The following is a 9,055-nucleotide window of genomic DNA, read 5'->3' as shown; positions in this document are numbered from 1 at the left end:
ATCACATGATGGCCCTCATTCCGAGTCGTTCGCTCTGTAATTTTCTTCGCATCGCAGCGTTTTTCTGCTTAGTACGCATGCGCAATGTTCGCACTGCGACTGCGCCAAGTAATTTTGCTATGAAGATAGTTTTTTTACTCACGGCTTTTTCTTCGCTCCGGCGAACGTAATGTGATTGACAGGAAATGGGTGTTACTGGGCGGAAACACGGCGTTTTATGGGCGTGTGGATGAAAACGCTACCGTTTCCGGAAAAAACGCAGGAGTGGCCGGAGAAACGGGGGAGTGTCTGGGCGAACGCTGGGTGTGTTTGTGACGTCAAACCAGGAACGACAAGCACTGAACTGATCGCAGATGCCGAGTAAGTCTGAAGCTACTCTGAAACTGCTAAGTAGTTTGTAATCGCAATATTGCGAATACATCGTTCGCAATTTTAAGAAGCTAAGATTCACTCCCAGTAGGCGGCGGCTTAGCGTGTGTAACTCTGCTAAAATCGCCTTGCGAGCGAACAACTCGGAATGAGGGCCGATATACACATATAATCATATGAGAAAATATGATGGTCAGATTTCATTGCAATTGACATTACATTCCAATGTGATGACATCATTTTATCAGCAATTTTATTATATAGATTAATGTTTGATCATCAGTTATCTCCATATATGGAATAACAAAATGCATACCTATGTGTCATATTAATTGTGGGGGTCATTCCGAGTTGTTCGTTCGTTATTTTTTTCTCGCAATGGAGCGATTAGTCGCTAATGCGCATGCGCAATGTCCGCAGTGCGACTGCGCCAAGTAAATTTGTTATGCAGTTAGGTATTTTACTCACGGCATTACAAGGTTTTTTCTTCGTTCTGGTGATCGGAATGTGATTGACAGAAAGTGGGTGTTTCTGGGCGGAAACTGGCCGTTTTATGGGAGTGTGTGAAAAAACGCTACCGTTTCTGGGAAAAACGCGGGAGTGGCTGGAGAAACGGAGGAGTGTCTGGCCGAACGCTGGGTGTGTTTGTGACGTCAAACCAGGAACGAAACTGACTGAACTGATCGCAGATGCCGAGTAAGTCTCGAGCTACTCAGAAACTGCTAAGAAGTGTCTATTCGCAATTCTGCTAATCTTACGTTCGCAATTTTGATAAGCTAAGATTCACTCCCAGTAGGCGGCGGCTTAGCGTGTGCAAAGCTGCTAAAAGCAGCTTGCGAGCGAACAACTCGGAATGACCCCCTGTATTTCTTCGTATACGAATTACTAGCTGAATACCCGTGCTTCGCTATGGAATTTCAAGTATAATCACAAAGAGATGAAAAGCGCCGGTATTAAAGCAAATTTAAAACTGCTTTTAAAAATGTTTACATATAAAACACAAAACTACACATATAACAATTGTGAAACAGTATATATGAATAAAATCAACAAATTACAATTATTATTATATGGGCATACCACTTTAATTTTGAAGTACTTCCTTGTAAACTACATTTTTAGTCTTTCCTTCGGGCTGGAGAATGGACAGTCTGTCAGAGGAGCTGACTCTCGAACTGGGAACATACAACTGGCCATGGGAGAAACAGTCACTCCTCAGATACACAGTTTACACACCAGCCACTTTCAAACTCTGCCCCATAGCTTTGCTGCACACCTTTACCATGAACTACAGCCGTTTGAACTGGAAGTGGTATTCTAATGGGATCAGGGGAATTCTCAAGGTCAATCTCTGATAATTGAGACACTATCCTCTCCTGAGTGGAAATAAGTTGGTTAAGTACTTATATCTAAAATCTATATACTGTATATAAAAGGCAAATACCACTGACTCATCACAAAATCTCCTGAACCATAAGGCTGGACTGCCTTGCCAGTGGCAGTTGCAGAGCAGTCCATTATTCAAATAGGGGAGTCACACCCAGCAATGTTTGACAGTGTTTAGGGGTGGCAGTTGATGTGGCTCCCATATTTGAATAATGGACTGCTTTGCAACTGCCACTGGCAAGGAAATCCAGGAACAGAGCATTGTATCCTCCTCCTTCCACGACTTGGTATCGCTGGCACCATGCATTCTTTATAGCCCCGGCTGGTTGGGCTGTCTTAACTGTCCTCTGTGAGGGGGGAATTCCCAGTAATCATCTCACCTCTGTTAACCCCTTTGTGGGTAGAATTTTGAAAAATCCCTTCTTAGTGGGTGCCTACGTCACAAGCTACTGTCCAAAATATCAAATTCCTTGTCCTTATGGTTCAGGAGATTTTGTGATGAGTCAGTGGTATTTGCCATCTCCTATATATTTGCCTTGTGACTCTGTGCCTGCAGTTCTACCGCTGGGTGGAGTCACAGGGCTGGGTGGAGTTAGCAGCTCCTGCCCTGTCCCAGCACTCCACTAGTAGAACGGGAGAAAGCCACCAGGGGACGGACCCACCACAGGTAACCATGGCCACCTATACCCCAATGACACCCGCAGCACACACCCCCAAACCCCCCTCCACCAGCTCCCACATGCAGCCACTGACGGCCCAGACCCGACGCATAACGGACCAGCACACACACCCGCTAACCCCACAGCATCGATCCCACCCGCCGCACAAGCTCACCATCTCCCAGACTCTCACACCCATCCGCAGCATGGACACAGTGGCCGGGCCGCACCACGGCTGACCAGACAGCCGCAGCCCGCACCACCCCTCCCGCCCTCCGCACACCCCCAGCGCCAGCTCCCGCACTGCAGCCGCGTCTGGGACCCACTGTCCCGACAGTTACGGCACAGCATCACCCTCGCCTGACTGCTGCCTCCCCGCCTGTCTCCTGCGCCACCCATCCCTCCTAACGTGTATGGCGGCAATACACATTAGCAGGGACGGGTGGCGCAGGAGACAGCTTCATAGGCCTCCCTGCGCCGCGTACAGACACCCGCCGCCTCCTCCGCACACCTAAGACACCATCCCCAGAGACCCGGACTGCACACCACAGGGACTGGGCTGCCGGCTGCACAAGCCTGAGATGGGGGACAGCACGCCTGGTACTGGGGACGCTGCACCAACTTCACAGGTGAGAGAGAGTGCACAGGCAGCACCGCGTCTCTGCATCCCCTCCCTGCCACCCCGCGTCTCTGCGTCCCCTCCCTGCGTCTCTCTATCCCCTCCCTGCCACTCCGCCTCTCTGCGTCCCCTCCCTGCCAGCCCGCGTCTCTGCGTCCCCCTCCCTGCCGCCCCGCATCTCTGCATCCCCTCCCTACCGCCCGCGTCTCCTCCCTGCCGCCCGCCTCTCTGCATCCCCTCACTGCCGCCCCACCTCTCTGCATCCCCTCCCTGCCGCCCCGCATCTCTGCGTCCCCTCCCTGCCACCCCGCGTCTCTGCTTCCCCTCCCTGCCTCCCCGCCTCTCTGCGTCCCCTCCCTGCTGCCCCGCATCTCTGCGTCCCCTCCCTGCCGCCTCGCATCTCTGAGTCCCCTCTCTGCCACCCCGCCTCTCTGCATCCCCTCCCTGCCGCCCCGCATCTCTGCCTACCCTCCCTGCCCCCCACCTCTCTGCATCCCCTCCCTACCGCCTGCATCTCTGCATCCCCTCCCTGCTGCCCGGCCTCTCTGCATCCCCTCCCTGCCGCCCCGCATCTCTGCGTCCCTTCCCTGCCGCCCCACATCTCTGCGTCCCCTCCCTGCTGCCCTGCGTCTCTGCGTCCCCCTCCCTGCCGCCCCACGTCTCTGTGTCCCCCTCTCTGCCGCCCCACGTCTCTGCGTCCCCTCCCTGCCACCCCGCCTCTCTGCATCCCCTCCCCACCGCCTGCATCTCTGCCTCCCGCGTCTCTGCATTCCCTCCCTGCGTCCGCCTCTCTGCGTCCCCTCCCTGCCACCCCACCTCTCTGCATCCCCTCCCTGCTGCCCTGCGTCTCTGCATCCCCTCCCTGCCGCCCCGCATTTCTGCGTCCCCTCCCTGCTGCCCTGCGTCTCTGCGTCCCCTCCCTGCTGCCCTGCGTCCCCTCCCTGCCGCCCTGTGTCCCCTCCCTGCCGCCCCGCGTCTCTGCGTCCCCTCCCTGCCGCCCCGCCTCTCTGCGTCCCCTCCCTGCCAGCCCGCGTCTCTGCGTCTCCTCCCTGCCCCCCACCTCTCTGCATCCCCTCCCTACCGCCCGCATCTCTGCGTCTCTGCGTCCCCTCCCTGCCGCCCCGCCTCTCTGCGTCCCCTCCCTGCCAGCCCGCATCTCTGCGTCCCCTCCCTGCCCCCCACCTCTCTGCATCCCCTCCCTACCGCCCGCATCTCTGCATCCCCTCCCTGCCGCCCCGCCTCTCTGCATCCCCTCCCTGCTGCCCCGCATCTCTGCGTCCCTTCCCTGCCGCCCCGCATCTCTGCGTCCCCTCCCTGCCGCCCTTACGTCTCCCTCCCTGCTGCCCCACGTCTCTGCGTCCCCCTCCCTGCTGCCCCGCGTCTCTGCGTCCCCTCCATGCCACCCCGCCTCTCTGCATCCCCTCCCCACCGCCTGCATCTCTGCCTCCAGCGTCTCTGCATTCCCTCCCTGCGTCCGCCTCTCTGCGTCCTCTCCCTGCCACCCCGCCTCTCTGCATCCCCTCCCTGCTGCCCTGCGTCTCTGCATCCCCTCCCTGCCGCCCTGCATCTCTGCGTCCCCTCCCTGCCGCCCTGCGTCTCTGCGCCCCCTCCCTGCTGCCCTGCGCCTCTGCGTCCCCTCCCTGCCGCCCTGCGTCCCCGCCCTGTGTCTCTGCGTCCTCTCCCTCCCGCCCCGCGTCTCTGCATCCCCTCCCTGCCGCCCCGCCTCTCTGCGTCCCCTCCCTGCCAGCCCGCATCTCTGCGTCCCCTCCCTGCCGCCCCGTGTCTGTGCGTCACCTTGCAGACGCAGACACACAGTAACGGAAACACGCTGCCGCACCTCGGCCGCACAGACCGTTGCCGCCCGCCCCACAACCTCTCTCATACACCCGGCCCACACTGTACCACCACACGCCGTCAGCACAACGGCGCAACCCCCTCCACTTCCACATCCCCGTCACCCGCACCTGTCTGTGTGCAGGCGCCCAGCCTCACGCCACTCCTGCCCCCAGCTCCACATAAAGTCGCTCCCCTATGCTGCCTGGGGGACTGCTCAGTGTCAGGGCCGGCGCCAGCATTAGGCAGCTGCCTATGGGCGCCTGCCACGCTCCCGCTTCACTAACTTTTTACTGGACTGGGATCGGAGGAGGCTCCGGCGGGGGACCAGAGCACGCTGCAGCTGTGTGGGGAAGGGACGGCCTCGGGGGATGCCGGTCCACTGTCCACCTGACGGAGGCGCCGGGGAGCGGAATAGGCTGCGGCTACCGACCCGAATGTGCTGCTGCTGCTGTGTGAGGAGGTCACTCTCTCAGGGCCTTCTGTGGATAACGACACCGAGGAGCGGAGGAGGAGGTGGCGGCGGTGTCCAGCATACTGCAGCTGTGTGGGGAAGTGACAGGCCATGGGAATGCCGGGGCCCAGCCCAGCCACAAGTGGTGAGTGCGGACAGGAGTGCAGTCGCTGTGTCTGTATATGTCCATGCTGTACAGACCAGTATCCTGCTGTGTGTATAGGACCCCGTCCCCCACCCGCGGCTACCCCCGCAACTGCGCCTCCACCACCCGCGGCACTTCCAGACCCCCTCCCCCATTTGCCAAACCACCCCACCTGCCCCTCTTCCACCCATGCTTCCCCCCTCCCCCCCACGGCACCTCCCAAACCCTACCCCACCAGCAACACCCCCCCTCCCCCACCCGTGGCATCCACGCACCCCCACACCTGCCCCTCCACCACCCGCGGCACTTCCAGACCCCCTCCCCCATCAGCCAAACCACCGCAACTGCCCCTCTTCCACCCACACCACCCATGCTTCTCCCCCCCACACGGCACCTCCCAACCCCCTACCCCACCTGCAGCACCCCACCTCCCCTACACGCACCCCCACACCTGCCCCTCCACCACCAGCAGCACCTCCGGACCCCCTCCACCATCCACCACACCCCGCAATCAGCCCCTTCTCCACCTGCAGCACCTCCGGGCCCCTCCACCATCCACCGCACCCCAACAATCAACCCCTTCTCCAACCTCAGCACCTTCGGAACCCTTCCCCCATCCCCAACAGCCCTGCACCTGCCCCTCCCCCACCACACCCCTCTCCACTCTTCACACCGCCTCCAAATCCACTCTTCCATTCGCAGCCCCCCCTCCCCAGCACATCCCAACCCCCTCACCCATCTGCGCCACCCCCATCAACCCCCTTCCACCCGTAGCATCTACAGACACCCTCCTCCACACAGCAGAAAACCCCGCACCCCTCCCTTCCCCACCCGTGCCACCCACCCCTCCCCCACCCTCGGAACACCCACAACCGTCCCTCCCCTACTGCCCTCGGACCCCGTTCCCCACCCACGCCAAGCCCCCCAACTGCCCCTCCACCACCCGCAGCACCTCCTGACCCCCTCCCCCACACCACCGCACCTGCCCCTCTCCCACCTGCACCACCCATGCTTCCCCCCCCCGACATGGCACCTCCCAACCCCACCTGCAGCATCCATGCACCCCCGCACCTGCCCCTCCACCACCCGCAGCCCCCTCACCCATCCGCACACCCCCTCCCTGCATCAAACCCCCTCCACCCGTACCATCTACAGACACCCTCCCCCACACCGCAGCAACCCCCGCAACTGTCCCTTCCTCACCCGCGACACCCCCACCCATAGCACCTCCGGACCCCACTCCTCCGCCCAACCCCACCATCAGCACCTCCCAACTCCCTTTCCCATCCGCCCCTCCACCTGCAGCATCTACAGACACTCTCCCCCATCCACGGTCCCCACACCCGCTACATTCTCTACATCGTGCCTTGCAGCCACTGTTCACGCCGTAGCAAGAGGCGACGCCCCCATCACCATCCGCTGCCCTTACATTGTGCAATATTTTACCTCTAACAACAGTAGGAATGCAGGTAATACTCCATATAATCATATATTCAACCACACAAAGACGTGCAGGGGTGAAGGGGGCGTAGCCCCCTACGACGGTGTGAAGAGCGCGATGAAGCACCTAGTATATATATATATATATATATATATATATATATATATATATATATATATATATATTGTAGGCCTACGCAGCATACCTCCATGTAAAATACAGGAAGTTGTAATATGAGGGAAGAAAACTATAAAAAACACTCTAAACACTGGGTAAAATAAGGAAGACAAGTAAGCATTTGTAATTCAGGGTACTAAGCCTTGGAGAGAGATAAAGTAGATGGAGTACCAGTCAATCAGCTCCTAACTACCATGCTACAGGCTCTATTTGAAGCTGATTGGTACTTTATCTCTGTCCATTTTACCTCTATCCTAGGGGGTCATTCCAAGTTGATCGCTCACTAGCTAGTTTTTGCACTGCTGCGATCAGATAGTCGCCGCCTATAGGGAAGTGTATTTTCGCTTTGCAAGTGTGTGAACGCATGTGCAGCCGAGTGGTACAAAAAAGTTTTGTGCAGTTTCTGAGCAGCTCAGAACTTACTCAGCTGCTGCGATCACTTCAGCCTGTTCTTGTCCGGTATTGACGTCAGACACCCGCCCTGCAAACGCTTGGACACGCCTGCGTTTTTCCAAACACTCCCAGAAAATGGTCAGTTGACACCCACAAACGCCCTCTTCCTGTCAATCTCCTTGCGATCGGCTGTATGAATGGATTCTTCTTTAAATCCATCGCTCAGCAACGATCCGCTGTGCACCGTAGGACGCGCCTGCGCATTGCGGTACATACGCATACGCAGTTCGAACTTGATCGCAGCGCAGCGAAAAAACCTAGCGTGCGATCAGGTCGGAATGACCCCCAAGGCTTAGTAAATAAACCCCTCAGTTTTCCTGACTCCCAGCATAAATGTACAAATATCAAATCCAGGCCTATCTTATATGTTGATTCCTAAAGAACACAAAAACAAAACTTTATTGAATAGTTTTAATTACAAAAAGTCACAATGCTAAGAAAATAAAAATTGATGTTATCAAAGTAACCTACAAAAATATGCAAAACGGTTTTCTTAAAATAAAACAGACACTTTAGCGTAATCTCCCGCTTCATCAGTAGAAGATTGAGACCCAAGAAATAAATATTTCTATAATAGCAATGCAGTGCACTGGGGCCCCTACCCCTACCTATAATCATACTGTAGCTTACTCCTCCTGTGATCCCACATATTCTCTCCACATGCTTCCATACAGTGAATGGTTGTCAGCACTCTGATTGGTTAATAGCTCCAGCCTATACTTACCTACTCTCCCGAAAGCTGCGGGAGGCTCACATTTTTTTGGGGTAGCCCCCGCACCCCTGGATGAGTATGCAGGTCTCCCGCATCCTGCTCGCACCCTGGTGATGCGGGCAGGATGGAGATAATCTCCCATATTCGCGGGGCTGTGGGGTGGGGGAAGGGGTTAAAATGACGCAAATTGCATGTCACAGACCAGCCCCACCCCCCAAAGTCTTCTGCAGCGTCTCTTCTCCGGGCTTCTCCCGGAGAGGAGAAATGTAAAGTAGGTAAGTATGCTCCAGCCATCCACCAATCAACATGCCTGTCTGGCTGCAGGCTGGCAGGCCGGTAAAGAATACTGCCTAGCTGCTCTGTTTGTGTATAATTCACAATCAGAGCGGCCCAGCAGCAATCAATACCTGCCTCCCAAGAAGCTCAAGAGGCACCAGGCCCAGACCACCCCTGCTCGAAGGCCCCTAGAATCATGGGATCCCTGGGCAGCTGCCCAGTGTGGCTATATGTTAAAATGGCCCTGTACTCACCCTCTTCTGCAGCACTTTGTTACAAAAAGAGTGAACATCTAAGAAGTGGTTTCTGCCACCAATTTTTTTTTTTTTTTTTGTTATACTTGAAGCACGAGATGCGGTGCTTCTTCACCCAGTGTCTGTGACCAAACGTGCTGGGGGCATAGGTTCTTGGACCCTCTCCGAAAGGAGAAGGGCCCTGTTACTCCCCTACCCCTCAGAGCCAAAAGGCCTACTGAGGGGAAAAAGGGACTGTGGGTCCCTCCTTGCCGAAGCGCAGAGGGACGCTCGTGTA

Source organism: Pseudophryne corroboree, chromosome 5, assembly GCF_028390025.1.
Source record: "Pseudophryne corroboree isolate aPseCor3 chromosome 5, aPseCor3.hap2, whole genome shotgun sequence".
NCBI classification, from domain to species: domain Eukaryota; kingdom Metazoa; phylum Chordata; class Amphibia; order Anura; family Myobatrachidae; genus Pseudophryne; species Pseudophryne corroboree.
This window is presented reverse-complemented; position numbering follows the sequence as displayed.